General features: G+C 49.5%; 1 protein-coding gene across 2 annotated transcripts in view; it reads left to right on the forward strand.

The window, feature by feature from the left end:
* Positions 1–5543: 5543 nt before the first annotated feature.
* The window catches only part of exoc3l2b (exocyst complex component 3-like 2b), a 48964-nt gene continuing 38259 nt past the window's right edge, over positions 5544–16248 (forward strand). The window contains exon 1 of one of the 2 annotated variants that reach the window (XM_008426821.3): positions 5544–5828. The gene's annotated coding sequence lies outside the window, so the exon portion shown is untranslated. Of the gene's footprint in view, positions 5829–11750; positions 11877–16248 lie in introns of those variants that run through there. The other variant, XM_008426820.3, reaches the window with a different exon arrangement.

The raw sequence follows: 16248 nt of genomic DNA on the forward strand, positions 1-16248 counted from the left end.
GGTTCCGTCTGTTCCTGCAGGACGGAGGTCCAGTCGGCTGGAGGCCCCAGAAATCTCTCATCACATTTTAATGGAGGGAAATCTTATCCAGCCGCTCCCTGAAGGAAGCAGGAGGAAAGGAGTGTGTTGTTATTCCAGCAGTAAATCACAGGGAAACGGGAACAGGCCTAAATTCAGCTGCTAAAAGATCCATACGTTACCCAGCTGGATCTCAGTTCATAATCTGAATGGTGTGGCAGGTATTTATACTCAAACTTCAACACAGATGTTGGACTTTATTCAACTGAAAGTTTACAAAACAGCCAAGAAAATAAATGTAGGGGAAGCTAAGAGCGCTAAATGTTTTCAGAGTTAGCAAAAGTGCTAAATGGATAAATTAGCTCCACTCAGTGTTCCCTCAGTGTTCCCTCAGTGTTCCCACAGTGTTCCCACAATGTTCCCTCAGTGTTCCCTCAGTGTTCCCTCAGTGTTCCCTCAGTGTTCCCACAATGTTCCCTCAGTGTTCCCACAGTGTTCCCTCAGTGTTCCCTCAGTGTTCCCACAATGTTCCCTCAGTGTTCCCTCAGTGTTCCCACAATGTTCCCACAATGTTCCCTCAGTGTTCCCTCAGTGTTCCCACAATGTTCCCTCAGTGTTCCCTCAGTGTTCCCACAATGTTCCCACAGTGTTCCCACAGTGTTCCCTCAGTGTTCCCTCAGTGTTCCCACAATGTTCCCTCAGTGTTCCCTCAGTGTTCCCACAATGTTCCCACAATGTTCCCTCAGTGTTCCCTCAGTGTTCCCACAATGTTCCCTCAGTGTTCCCTCAGTGTTCCCACAATGTTCCCTCAGTGTTCCCACAGTGTTCCCTCAGTGTTCCCTCGGTGTTCCCACAATGTTCCCTCAGTGTTCCCTCAGTGTTCCCACAATGTTCCCTCAGTGTTCCCTCAGTGTTCCCACAATGTTCCCTCAGTGTTCCCTCAGTGTTCCCACAATGTTCCCTCAGTGTTCCCTCAGTGTTCCCACAATGTTCCCACAATGTTCCCTCAGTGTTCCCTCAGTGTTCCCACAATGTTCCCTCAGTGTTCCCTCAGTGTTCCCACAATGTTCCCTCAGTGTTCCCACAGTGTTCCCACAATGTTCCCTCAGTGTTCCCACAGTGTTCCCACAATGTTCCCTCAGTGTTCCCTCAGTGTTCCCTCAGTGTTCCCACAATGTTCCCTCAGTGTTCCCACAATGTTCCCTCAGTGTTCCCACAGTGTTCCCTCAGTGTTCCCTCAGTGTTCCCACAGTGTTCCCTCAGTGTTCCCTCAGTGTTCCCTCAGTGTTCCCACAATGTTCCCTCAGTGTTCCCACAGTGTTCCCACAATGTTCCCTCAGTGTTCCCTCAGTGTTCCCACAATGTTCCCTCAGTGTTCCCACAGTGTTCCCACAATGTTCCCACAATGTTCCCTCAGTGTTCCCACAGTGTTCCCACAATGTTCCCTCAGTGTTCCCTCAGTGTTCCCACAATGTTCCCTCAGTGTTCCCACAATGTTCCCTCAGTGTTCCCACAGTGTTCCCTCAGTGTTCCCTCAGTGTTCCCACAGTGTTCCCTCAGTGTTCCCTCAGTGTTCCCTCAGTGTTCCCACAATGTTCCCTCAGTGTTCCCACAGTGTTCCCACAATGTTCCCTCAGTGTTCCCTCAGTGTTCCCACAATGTTCCCTCAGTGTTCCCACAGTGTTCCCACAATGTTCCCACAATGTTCCCTCAGTGTTCCCACAGTGTTCCCACAATGTTCCCTCAGTGTTCCCTCAGTGTTCCCACAATGTTCCCTCAGTGTTCCCACAATGTTCCCTCAGTGTTCCCACAGTGTTCCCTCAGTGTTCCCTCAGTGTTCCCACAGTGTTCCCTCAGTGTTCCCTCAGTGTTCCCACAATGTTCCCTCAGTGTTCCCACAGTGTTCCCTCAGTGTTCCCTCAGTGTTCCCTCAGTGTTCCCACAATGTTCCCTCAGTGTTCCCACAATGTTCCCACAATGTTCCCTCAGTGTCCCCTCAGTGTTCCCACAATGTTCCCTCAGTGTCCCCTCAGTGTTCCCACAATGTTCCCTCAGTGTTCCCTCAGTGTTCCCTCAGTGTTCCCTCAGTGTTCCCACAATGTTCCCTCAGTGTTCCCACAATGTTCCCTCAGTGTTCCCTCAGTGTTCCCTCAATGTCCCCTCAGTGTTCCCTCAGTGTTCCCTCAGTGTTCCCTCAATGTCCCCTCAGTGTTCCCACAGTGTTCCCTCAGTGTTCCCACAGTGTTCCCTCAGTGTTCCCTCAGTGTTCCCTCAGTGTTCCCACAGTGTTCCCTCAGTGTTCCCTCAGTGTTCCCACAATGTTCCCTCAGTGTTCCCTCAGTGTTCCCTCAGTGTCCCCACAGTGTTCCCACAATGTCCCCTCAGTGTTCCCACAGTGTTCCCTCAGTGTTCCCTCAGTGTTCCCACAGTGTTCCCTCAGTGTTCCCACAGTGTTCCCTCAGTGTTCCCACAATGTTCCCTCAGTGTTCCCTCAGTGTTCCCTCAGTGTCCCCACAGTGTTCCCACAATGTCCCCTCAGTGTTCCCACAGTGTTCCCTCAGTGTTCCCACAATGTTCCCTCAGTGTTCCCACAGTGTTCCCTCAGTGTTCCCACAGTGTTCCCACAGTGTTCCCTCAGTGTTCCCTCAGTGTTCCCACAATGTTCCCTCAGTGTTCCCTCAGTGTTCCCTCAGTGTCCCCACAGTGTTCCCACAATGTCCCCTCAGTGTTCCCACAATGTCCCCTCAGTGTTCCCACAATGTCCCCTCAGTGTTCCCACAATGTCCCCTCAGTGTTCCCACAATGTCCCCTCAGTGTTCCCACAATGTTCCCACAGTGTTCCCTCAGTGTCCCCTCAGTGTTCCCACAGTGTTCCCTCAGTGTTCCCACAATGTTCCCTCAGTGTTCCCTCAGTGTTCCCTCAGTGTTCCCTCAGTGTCCCCACAGTGTTCCCACAATGTCCCCTCAGTGTTCCCACAATGTCCCCTCAGTGTTCCCACAATGTCCCCTCAGTGTTCCCACAATGTCCCCTCAGTGTTCCCACAATGTCCCCTCAGTGTTCCCACAATGTTCCCACAGTGTTCCCTCAGTGTCCCCACAGTGTTCCCACAATGTCCCCTCAGTGTTCCCACAATGTCCCCTCAGTGTTCCCACAATGTCCCCTCAGTGTTCCCACAATGTCCCCTCAGTGTTCCCACAATGTCCCCTCAGTGTTCCCACAATGTTCCCACAGTGTTCCCACAATGTCCCCTCAGTGTTCCCACAATGTCCCCTCAGTGTTCCCACAATGTTCCCACAGTGTTCCCACAATGTTCCCACAGTGTTCCCTCAGTGTTCCCACAGTGTTCCCTCAGTGTTCCCACAGTGTTCCCTCAGTGTTCCCACAGTGTTCCCTCAGTGTTCCCTCAGTGTTCCCACAATGTTCCCTCAGTGTTCCCTCAGTGTTCCCTCAGTGTCCCCACAGTGTTCCCACAATGTCCCCTCAGTGTTCCCACAGTGTTCCCTCAGTGTTCCCACAATGTTCCCTCAGTGTTCCCTCAGTGTTCCCTCAGTGTTCCCACAGTGTTCCCTCAGTGTTCCCTCAGTGTTCCCACAGTGTTCCCACAATGTCCCCTCAGTGTTCCCTCAGTGTTCCCTCAGTGTTCCCTCAGTGTTCCCACAGTGTTCCCACAATGTTCCCACAGTGTTCCCTCAGTGTTCCCACAGTGTTCCCTCAGTGTTCCCACAGTGTTCCCTCAGTGTTCCCACAATGTTCCCTCAGTGTTCCCTCAGTGTTCCCTCAGTGTCCCCACAGTGTTCCCACAATGTCCCCTCAGTGTTCCCACAGTGTTCCCTCAGTGTTCCCACAATGTTCCCTCAGTGTTCCCTCAGTGTTCCCTCAGTGTTCCCACAATGTTCCCACAGTGTTCCCACAATGTTCCCTCAGTGTTCCCTCAGTGTCCCCTCAGTGTTCCCTCAATGTTCCCTCAGTGTTCCCTCAGTGTTCCCACAATGTTCCCACAGTGTTCCCACAATGTTCCCTCAGTGTTCCCTCAGTGTCCCCACAGTGTTCCCACAATGTTCCCACAATGTCCCCTCAGTGTTCCCACAGTGTTCCCTCAGTGTTCCCACAATGTTCCCACAGTGTTCCCACAATGTTCCCTCAGTGTTCCCTCAGTGTCCCCACAGTGTTCCCACAATGTTCCCTCAGTGTTCCCACAATGTTCCCTCAGTGTTCCCTCAGTGTCCCCACAGTGTTCCCACAATGTCCCCTCAGTGTTCCCACAATGTTCCCTCAGTGTTCCCTCAGTGTCCCCACAGTGTTCCCACAATGTTCCCACAGTGTTCCCACAATGTTCCCTCAGTGTTCCCTCAGTGTCCCCACAGTGTTCCCTCAGTGTTCCCACAGTGTTCCCTCAGTGTTCCCACAATGTTCCCTCAGTGTTCCCTCAGTGTCCCCACAGTGTTCCCACAATGTCCCCTCAGTGTTCCCACAGTGTCCCCTCAGTGTTCCCACAATGTCCCCTCAGTGTTCCCACAATGTTCCCACAGTGTTCCCACAATGTCCCCTCAGTGTTCCCACAATGTCCCCTCAGTGTTCCCACAATGTTCCCACAGTGTTCCCACAATGTTCCCACAGTGTTCCCTCAGTGTTCCCACAGTGTCCCCTCAGTGTTCCCACAGTGTTCCCTCAGTGTTCCCACAATGTTCCCTCAGTGTTCCCTCAGTGTTCCCACAATGTTCCCTCAGTGTTCCCTCAGTGTTCCCTCAGTGTCCCCACAGTGTTCCCACAATGTCCCCTCAGTGTTCCCACAGTGTTCCCACAATGTTCCCTCAGTGTTCCCTCAGTGTTCCCTCAGTGTTCCCACAGTGTTCCCTCAGTGTTCCCACAGTGTTCCCTCAGTGTTCCCTCAGTGTTCCCACAGTGTTCCCACAATGTTCCCTCAGTGTTCCCTCAGTGTTCCCTCAGTGTTCCCACAGTGTTCCCTCAGTGTCCCCACAGTGTTCCCACAATGTCCCCTCAGTGTTCCCACAATGTCCCCTCAGTGTTCCCACAGTGTTCCCACAGTGTTCCCACAATGTCCCCTCAGTGTTCCCACAATGTTCCCACAGTGTTCCCACAATGTCCCCTCAGTGTTCCCACAATGTCCCCTCAGTGTTCCCACAATGTCCCCTCAGTGTTCCCACAATGTCCCCTCAGTGTTCCCACAGTGTTCCCACAGTGTTCCCACAGTGTTCCCTCAGTGTTCCCACAGTGTTCCCACAGTGTTCCCTCAGTAAAGACCGTTTTAATTTTTTTAGTTCCTCCAGAAGGTCCAGAGTCTGAACCGGGTCTGAAACATCACAGCTCAGTTCAATGAGGCAGCTGACCGGTGGTGTGGATAATTAGGTAACCAGTGCTCTAATGAGGGAGTGTGTGTGTGTGTGTGTGTGTGTGTGTGTGTGTGTGTGTGTGTGTGTGTGTGTGTGTGTGTGTGTGTGTGCGTGTGTGTCTGAGCTCCTATGACAGGAAAGGGAAGAGATGACCATTTCCTGCTGCAGCAAGAAAATAAAACAAACAGGAAACAAGGAGCAGAACTCACAGGGAGCAGAACCAGGAGGAGAGGAGGCTTTGGACCGACGGAGCTGCAGAACCTGGGGAACCAGCAGAACCTGGGGAACCAGCAGAACCTGGGGAACCAGCAGAACCTGGTGGAAGAAGCTGAAGGATCTTGAGGACCTGGTATTCTGGGGCGGTTGAGGGAGGAACCGGGTTTGGATCCTTTAGGAACATCAGGGGGAACCAGAACCAGAGATGTCCTCCGCCTGACTGGATTTCTCCTTGTGAAAAGGTAAGAACCGCAGCGTCGGGCCGGGTTGTGTGGTTCTGTTTGGTTCTGACAGTGAGATCCTTGAAAGTCGGGTTTTAACCAGCAGAACCAGAACCTGCAGCTGCTGGCGGATCAGAACCAGCAGGATCCTCCTAATGAACGTCTGTTGGGTTTATCCTTATCGTTGCTATGGCAACACATCAGGCCCAAATCCAACATGGAGAAACATAAAACTCTGATCGTTCGAATCGGACCTTTAAAGATTCTGTAGTTTTACGGCTCCAACAGTGATGATGATGTTTGTTGTTTATTATAAAGTTTGTTTGATCTTCAGGTCCATCAGATCATTAAGAGAATTTATTGGTAGAAACTCACCTGGTTAAAGGAAAGAGACAAACTGATGTCCTCTGATGGGGCAAGAGAGAGAGAGACCAACAGGACATGAAGGGGACATGAAGGGGACATGAAGGAGACATGATGGGGACATGATGGGGACATGAAGGAGACATGAAGGGGACGTGATGGGGACATGAAGGGGACGTGATGGGGACATGAAGGGGACGTGATGGGGACATGAAGGGGACGTGATGGGGACATGAAGGGGACGTGATGGGGACGTGATGGGGACATGAAGGGGACATGATGGGGACATGAAGGGGACGTGATGGGGACATGATGGGGACATGAAGGGGACGTGATGGGGACATGAAGGGGACATGAAGGGGACATGATGGGGACATGAAGGGGACATGATGGGGACATGAAGGGGACGTGATGGGGACATGATGGGGACATGAAGGGGACGTGATGGGGACATGAAGGGGACATGAAGGGGACATGATGGGGACATGATGGGGACATGAAGGAGACATGATGGGAACATGATGGGGACATGATGGGGACATGAAGGAGACATGAAGGGGACATGATGGGGACATGATGGGGACATGAAGGGGACGTGATGGGGACATGAAGTGGACATGATGGGGACATGAAGGGGACGTGATGGGGACGTGATGGGGACATGAAGGGGACATGATGGGGACATGAAGGGGACGTGATGGGGACGTGATGGGGACATGACGGGGACATGAAGGGGACATGACGGGGACATGAAGGGGACATGATGGGGACGTGATGGGGACATGAAGGGGACGTGATGGGGATGTGATGGGGACATGAAGGGGACATGATGGGGACATGAAGGGGACGTGATGGGGACATGATGGGGACATGAAGGGGACATGATGGGGACATGAAGGGGACATGATGGAGACATGATGGGGACATGAAGGGGACGTGATGGGGACATGAAGGGGACATGAAGGGGACATGATGGGGACATGAAGGGGACGTGATGGGGACATGAAGGGGACATGAAGGGGACGTGATGGGGACGTGATGGGGACATGAAGGGGACATGATGGGGACATGAAGGGGACGTGATGGGGACATGAAGGGGACATGAAGGGGACATGATGGGGACATGAAGGGGACATGATGGAGACATGATGGGGACATGAAGGGGACGTGATGGGGACATGAAGGGGACATGAAGGGGACATGATGGGGACATGAAGGGGACATGATGGAGACATGATGGGGACATGAAGGGGACGTGATGGGGACATGAAGGGGACATGAAGGGGACATGATGGGGACATGAAGGGGACGTGATGGGGACATGAAGGGGACATGAAGGGGACATGATGGGGACATGAAAGGGACATGAATGTTTATTTCTTTTATTTTGCTCCTGCTTGTTTCTTGTTTTCAATAAAAAACATAAACATTTAAATACTTGAAGAACCAAAACTTCCACCCAGACGTCAAACTTTATCCAGCTGAATGTTGACAATCATCCTGAGGTATGAGACGCTAAAGTAGCTTCTCTTTTAGCGGATTAGCATTAGCAGAAGCTACGTCACTGTGTTTCTGATGTAGCGGCTTCCAGACGTTCGCTAACGTCTCATCAGACGTTCGTGGCGGATCCAGAAAATGTTTTCTGGAGGCGAGTCGGGCCTTTGGGTTCCGTCGGGTCGGTTCTGGTTCTGGTTCTGGCCGGTTTTCTCTCCTCCTTGCTGCTGAATCATGACAGCGGTTGGTCTTTCTGCAGGATCACATCCAGCAGATGTTCTGGATCCACATGCCGGGTTTTCCAGTCTGGGATCCGATCCGCTGCTGGACCCGGGTCAGAACTTTAACTCCTCCTGGAGGAGGCGTAAAACCGCAGCCTGCCGGTTCTGAGACGTTGGGCCGCAGTGACTCATCGGTTCTTCTATCTCGACTCAGCAGAGCCGAGCCGTTTCCTGCTTTCCTGGCCACTTTTCCTCCAGACATGAAGCAGAACGCGTTTTCCTTCCTGCCGGCAGGTGGAGGAATCTTCTTCTTCTTCTTCTTCTTCTTCTTCTTCTTCTTCTTCTTCTTCTTCTTCTTCTTCTTCTTCTTCTGACACGTTTCTGGCTCAGTTTTCTTCTGGTCTGAAAACAAACAAACCTCCTTCCTCCTGAAACTGCCGCGTGTTTTTCAGCCGGTGAATCCAGGAATAGCAGAAACTTTCGATTCTTCCTCTCGGCGGCCATGTTGTGAAACCAGGAATGGTTGTTAACGGCAGAAACCCTTTTTCTGGTGAAGCGTCGATGATGAAACTTTCGATTCTTCCTCTCGGCGGCCATGTTGTGAAACCAGGATGAACCAATGAAAGCAGCTCTCAGCTGTCAGAACTTCTCCTTTTGTGACCGACTGACCCGATTCAGACCTTTAAATACATCAGAACCGCCGACTCAGCAGCAGTTTGAGTTCAGATCGTCAGAAACGGTTCAGAGCTGTTTGACCCGTTTCAGCTGATTTTAATTATCTTTAGTTTTTAAAATATTTACACGGAGATCAGAGATCTGTAGGCTGGAAGTCCTTTTAGATTTATTCATAATTACAGGTTTTATTTGGCTAAAGTTTGTTGATGTTCATGAACAGCAGCATCAGTTTAACACTTTACTGCTGGAGGAAGAAGAACAGCTGACCTCTGACCTCTGACCTGAAGATTTTTCAGTCGTTTCTGTTATTTTGACTTGTTGCATCTCAAACTTTACTCTCCCAGTGTAGCGCCGCCTGGTGGCAGCATGGAGGACGGCAGGCGGCGCTCTCTGTGACCCCAGAGGTCCACCGGTCCGGGTTCTGGTCCCGGTTCCGGTCCGGGTTCTGGTCCCGGTTCCGGTTCTGGGAGCTGCGTCTCTGTGGGACACATTTAATTCCCCACCATGACGGATTTCAGCCCCTCTGCTGTCCGCAGGAACATTGTTAATGTCCAGAGCCGGAGTGAGACAGAGCCTGGCGGTTCTGGACGACCCAATCGGGTCTCAGGGATGAAAATAACCCTGCAGACGTTTTCCAGGAGGTCATTTATCTGCAGCCTAAAACGTTTTATCGGTTGTTGGGTAATCAGACACGTTCTCATGCGTAACTAAAAACAGCGTTTAAGAAATGAACAGAACCGGAACCAAACCGGGACCAGAACCGGAACCGGAGGCTGCTGCTGGGAACGCACCAGAGGCGGCTCTGCTAGCTAAAAGCTAACTCAGCTAAGCATTGAGATACAATAGTAAACAATAGCTATGCTAACGTGTTAGCGCTGTGACAACATGGTGTTTTTGCTGCTCTGCATCACAGCTGGACAGGAAACGGAGCTGAACCTGGGGTCAGTCAGACTCAGGTCATAGGTCATGTTGGGGTGACTGTTTGGCTAGTCATAAGTAAATTTACCAAAATGGATGAAAGTCAATATAAGGTGCTGATCTGGGTGTGAGCAGCGCTCTGCTAATCAATGACCGCTAACAGGAATGTGGCTGACGCAGCGATTCCATCAGCACAGAAACATTCCTGATGCTTCCACCAAATCCACCAGGAGGAGTCAGAGGTTTGTAACCAAAGAAGAGGGAAATATGTCGAGGTTTAATAAACGAGCCGATCAGCCGCAGCTAACAGCCTTCAGTCAGAGGCGGCTAGCGGTGCGGCTAGCGGTGCGGCTAGCGGTGCGGCTAGCGGTGCGGCTACGCTTCGCTGCGTGGACGAGTCTACATGTTCAAATGAAGACAATCCACGATGATACGACGGTATCATCACACAGCAGAATCACACAAAGGGTTAAATTAGCTACATGCTAACAGTCTGTTCAGTAACCAGCAAAATATGCAGAATTTAATCATCAAATCATCATTAACTATTTAAATAAAGAAATATTAGCAACATTTATCAAGAGCACCATTAGCATCATGCTAACCAGACGAGAATTAGCATCATGCTAACGAGAGCAACATTAGCATCATGCTAACCACAGCAGCATTAGCATCATGCTAACTAGAGAAGAATTAGCATCTTGCTAATGAGAGCAACATTAGCATCATGCTAACCACAGCAGCATTAGCATCATGCTAACTAGAGAAGAATTAGAATCTTGCTAATGAGAGCAACATTAGCATCATGCTAACCACAGCAGCATTAGCATCATGCTAACTAGAGAAGAATTAGCATCTTGCTAATGAGAGCAACATTAGCATCATGCTAACCACAGCAGCATTAGCATCATGCTAACTAGAGAAGAATTAGCATTATGCTAACCAGAGGAGAATTAGCATCATGCTAACGAGAGCAACATTAGCATCATGCTAACCACAGCAGCATTAGCATCATGCTAACTAGAGAAGAATTAGCATCTTGCTAATGAGAGCAACATTAGCATCATGCTAACCACAGCAGCATTAGCATCATGCTAACTAGAGAAGAATGAGCATCTTGCTAATGAGAGCAACATTAGCATCATGCTAACCACAGCAGCATTAGCATCATGCTAACTAGAGAAGAATTAGCATCTTGCTAATGAGAGCAACATTAGCATCATGCTAACCACAGCAGCATTAGCATCATGCTAACCAGAAGTGAATTAGCATCATGCTAACGAGAGCAACATTAACTGATTATAAAGAACAAATAATTTTATCCACATTTAATTGAAAGACTCTGACTGGCCAGATATTTATTAAATCTGCCTAGCAACCACACGTGATTGGCTGCTGAGCTGCAGACTGGAGCATCAGGAGGGAAGTGACTGTTGGGAGAAACTCACTGTTCAGTGGAAATATGGCATAAATGTTCATATTCAGAAACACTATGAAGGAAAACTGGCTTTGATAAAACATTGTTTAAATAATATTTATATTCTATGGCCAACATTACAGTAAAACTGAAGGTAAACAATGAAATCGGTGCAATACGGGACTAATTTGCTCTGGTTTCCGTGGCAACGCACGTCACCATAAGGACTTACTGATGGTCGGTTCTGCGGGGGCCCGGCCCCCTGCTGGCCCCCGTCTAGAACCGCCCAGGCTTCGACCCATCAGGTGGAACCTGACAAACACAAACCATAATATTCTGATTATTATTATTATTAAAAGCCCATCAGAAACGTCCTGATCCAAACTTTCCTCTCATTTTACAGTTTTCAGTCCAGAACCGGAACATTTCCGGAGTTTGGCTTAATTTTTATTTCTGGGTTTGTTTTCTGGCCCTGCTGCAGAGCCCTTCAGGGACCGTGGGACATCCGAGAGCCAGCTGCTAACTGCTGCAGCTAACAGCCTGTAGATCATTTTGGTTCCGGTTGCTTTTGGGCCACCTGATGGATGATTGCGGAAAACACGCAAATAAATCACTTCCTGTCAATCCCGTGGATCTGTTACCATGACAACAAGTTTTTAATTCAGGAAAGTCGTTATTAAAGAAAAAAAAACTAATATTATCTATAAAAAGTTTTAAATCTGGTTTTTAAGTGTTTTTTTTATAGATGGCAGGTTCGACTTTCAGCCCCTCACGGAGCAATAAATGAACCTGTCGTCCGAGTGTCCCTGAACGCCCCACGGGGCCGCTCGGGGACTCCCGCGGTTGCGCAGCTCTGGACGCGCATTCAGCGCAGCCAGCTGCGGGATTCGGACCGGTTCGGAGCTGCGGGTCTCTCTGCTGACTCCCCTCTCCCAGCCCGGGTCGTGACGCCGGACCGAGCCGCCGCCATGTCCGCCACCAGTAAGTGGAGAAACGGCCGAAATCTGCGCAGGTTTTTCCCACGCACAGAAATAAAGGAAGAGTTTTTATTGGAGTGGATCAGTTCCGCGAATTTTGTGGACAAATGTGGACAAAACCAACAAATTTCCAGAATTTTCCAGATGATTTGAGGCTGTAAAACACTGAATTCTGCTGGTTCTGACGGGCTGGTTCTGGACCTCTGCTGGTTCTGGTTCTGGTTCTGGACCTCTGCTGGTTCTGGTTCTGGTTCTGGACCTCTGCTGGTTCTGGTTCTGGACCTCTGCTGGTTCTGGTTCTGGTTCTGGACCTCTGCTGGTTCTGGTTCTGGACCTCTGCTGGTTCTGGTTCTGGACCTCTGCTGGTTCTGGTTCTGGTTCTGGACCTCTGCTGGTTCTGGTTCTGGTTCTGGACCTCTGCTGGTTCTGGTTCTGGACCTCTGCTGGTTCTGGTTCTGGACCTCTGCTGGTTCTGGTTCTGGACCTCTGCTGGTTCTGGTTCTGGTTCTGGACCTCTGCTGGTTCTGGTTCTGGTTCTGGACCTCTGCTGGTTCTGGTTCTGGTTCTGGACCTCTGCTGGTTCTGGTTCTGGACCTCTGCTGGTTCTGGTTCTGGACCTCTGCTGGTTCTGGTTCTGGTTCTGGACCTCTGCTGGTTCTGGTTCTGGACCTCTGCTGGTTCTGAGCAGATCAATGAGTTTCCTTTCTGCTCTCTGAATGACTTTGATGTCACATTGAAATGATCTGGAGGTCGCGTCACTGATTAACCCCAAAACACGGCGGTCATTTATTTACCGGCATAATTTAATTTTAATTTGATTCAGATTTTACTGCAGCTGATCAGATTTGTCTGATAAAAACTTTTATGAATTTATTCACTCATGTAATCTGTAACCAGGTTTCAAGAAGACATTTAAAGGTGCAGCTGGCGCCTCACACTGCCATCTGGTGGTCCAGCCTGGGACGACAGGCAGCTGCCTGCGTCTGACTCGCATTAAAGATTTAGTGAAAAAAGTTGATTTATTCATAAATATGCTCGTGTTAAAGGGGGGGATTTTGTGGGCAGATGAATAAAAATGGAGCCGGATAAAAAACATATTCCTTCAGGTGGCCGTGAGGGAAACGGACAGCAGCTCTGGCGCCTCCTGCTGTCTGTGTGTGTGTGTTACAGTTCAAACCAACTCAGTGGCACGTCGGCTGATTTCTGAAGGTTTCATTCATTCGATGTTTTTTCTTTAACTGAAACAAACCGTTTTACTGACATCGATACAAAGTTTTTGTTTGAGGCGCCGCGTGGTGGTGGCGTCCCTCAGGGCTGAGCTTCTGGCCCACTGCGTCCACGAATCTGTACTTTTATGTTTCATTTGAGTAATTTAGTCATTTTTCTCTGATTTTAAATCTGCAAAGTTGGGTTTATAAAAAGAGGAACGTTTTGTAAAGGCAGATATCTGATCTGATATCTGATCTGATATCTGATCTGATATCTGATCTGATATCTGATCTGATCTGATATCTGATATCTGATCGATCACCTGCATCCTGGAGGAGTTTGTATTGATCAGCTATCAGGTTGAAACATGTCCGCATGTCAGGAGGGATTCCTGTTCTCAAATATGCAAACTTCAAAAAAAGATAGAAAACTTTAGATAAAGGCGGGAAATGAACGTGGTGCCTTCACTGACTGCAGGAAATCAGAGTTTGCTGTTTGCGTCCAGCGGCTGGATGCTGATGAGTCCAGGATCTGGTTTGGATTTGAGGGAATATGTGAGCAGCAGCAGCAGCAGCTGCAGCAGCAGCAGGTCTGGCCCACAGACGCGCCTGAAGCACCGAGCAGATTCTGGACCGGTTCCAGGGCGAAGCGGGCCGGTTCCGACCGCCGACCCGGCCGAGTCCGGACGCATTTTCCTGCAAACAAACAGAATAATGGCGGCTGATTAAAGCCTGTTCATTCATCCGTCACTCTCCTCCTCCTCCTCTTCCTCCTTCTCCTCTTCCTCACTGAAGCTCTGCAGGACGGAGTCACGAGAGGAAGATGAATGGACCAGAACCAGAACCAGAACCACCAGCTGGTTCTGTCACTGCAGCTTCCTGTCGGTGACAGAAACACAAACTGACCCCCGTTGTGACATCACGGCAGCGCCGGCCTCTGATTGGTCGCCGGAGCGACCGGCCCGAACTTCCTGGTGGCCCGGAGTGAAAGAGGAGACGCGTCGTCATGGTTACGGCCTGCCGCGTCCTGCTCATGGACAAAGAGCTGCTTTGAAGCCTCAGCATCTCCTGGAGGAAAAAAAAAAAAACCCAGTTTGAACTGAGATGGACCGGAATGTTCCCAGGAGTCTGTCGGTTCCGGTCCGCGTCCGAACCGGCCGATCCAACCGGGCCGTCCCGCCGAACGGACCAGAAACTCCAGGAGAAACGTTTCCTGGAGCCGCAGTCGCCATGGAAACGCGCCAAGATGGACGTCCGGAGGCGTCATGAAGGCAGACACGCCGTGACCCCGGCGGTTCTGGACCGCCTGAGTTCAGATCCGACCGACCGGGTTCTGCTCTGGTTCTGCAGCCTGTCGGAGAAAAACTAAATATTTAGCTAGTAAACACACTTAGTTTGAAACATTTATGAATGAATGAGTAACATGAACCCAGTCAGGGTCTGGAGTTCCTCAGGGATCCGTTTCGGTTACCCTGTCTTTATTTGGACCTGAAGGTCGGGATCCTCCTGAACCGTTTCTAAAAGCAGAACCAACAGACCGCCTGAATGGGTCAGCGCGGGTCGGGTCCAAAAGCGGATCCCAGCAGATGTAACCGTGTTGTGATGTTTTAGGTCACAGAAATCCACCAGAACTCAAACCGAAGCCAGAAGTTTTCACACCCCAACAAAAACACGTTTTAACATCCAAACGGCTTCAGGCCAGAACATCTTTAGAGATTTTAACTTTCTTTGAGTTGTGGATGCGTGTTTTCATTGGGTGGATGTAAACATGTGGCTTCAGCGCATGTTACTGGTGGTGTCAGTAGAACCTGAGCAAGAGGATCGGTTCTGGTCGACCCACAGCAGCCTGAGGTTATGGAAACCCACTGGGAGCAGCAGCAGCAGCTGCTGTGAAAACTGAGAACTGAATGTCATGCTAGCTGTGGCGCTAACTGAAGCTGTGATGATCAATGCTAGCTGTGACAATAACTGGAGCTGTGATGCTCAATGCTAGCTGTGATGCTAACTGGAGCTGTGACGCTAACTGAAGCTGTGACCATAACTAGAGCTGTGATGCTCAATGCTAGCTGTGATGCTAACTGAGGCAGTGATGCTCAATGCTAGCTGTGATAATAACTGGAGCTGTGATGCTCAATGCTAGCTGTGATGCTAACTGAGGCAGTGATGCTCAATGCTAGCTGTGATGCTAACTGGAGCTGTGATGCTCAATTCTAGCTGTGATGCTAACTGAGGCAGTGATGCTCAATGCTAGCTGTGATAATAACTGGAGCTGTGATGCTCAATGCTAGCTGTGATGCTAACTGAGGCAGTGATGCTCAATGCTAGCTGTGATGCTAACTGGAGCTGTGACGCTAACTGAAGCTGTGATGCTCAATTCTAGCTGTGACAATAACTGGAGCTGTGATGCTCAATGCTAGCTGTGACGCTAACTGGAGCCGTGACCATAACTAGAGCTGTGATGCTCAATGCTAGCTGTGATGCTAACTGAGGCAGTGATGCTCAATGCTAGCTGTGACAATAACTGGAGCTGTGATGCTCAATGCTAGCTGTGATGCTAACTGAGGCAGTGATGCTCAATGCTAGCTGTGACAATAACTGGAGCTGTGATGCTCAATGCTAGCTGTGATGCTAACTGGAGCTGTGACGCTAACTGAGGCAGTGATGCTAGCTGCTGGCTGCTTTCCTGTTGGTTTTTATTAGCTAGGGGGTAGGAGGTGTTTGAACCAGGAGCTCTTTGCTTCTCCTTAGTTGATATTTCAGGATATTCTACCAGAGATTCATTTAACAAGTGAACCACAAAACTGGAATCAGTTTAAGCAGAAGCTAATGTGCTAATAACCTCACAAATGTTTTGCTTAGCCCTTCTGCTAACAAATCTTTCCCCAAATTAATTCCTAAATCGCTAATTTAATTTGCTGTTTTGTAAACTATCAGTTGAATAAAGTTCAACATCTGAGTTGAAGTTTTGGTAGGTAGTTGTATGTTTAGATTCATGCTCTTATTTTGAAGTCTGTTTACAAAGCAGTTCCATTTCCTCTCCTCATTTTCTCTCTTTTTACAAGAAATTTTATTTCGCAATTGGTAAGTATAGAATAAATTAATAAATGAGTTATAATGGTTGAAATTGGTGCTTTAGCATTAGCTTCAGCTACATACCATGTTGGTTTA

Source organism: Poecilia reticulata, chromosome 13, assembly GCF_904066995.2.
Source record: "Poecilia reticulata chromosome 13, P_reticulata-male-v2, whole genome shotgun sequence".
Taxonomy (NCBI): Eukaryota; Metazoa; Chordata; class Actinopteri; order Cyprinodontiformes; family Poeciliidae; genus Poecilia; species Poecilia reticulata.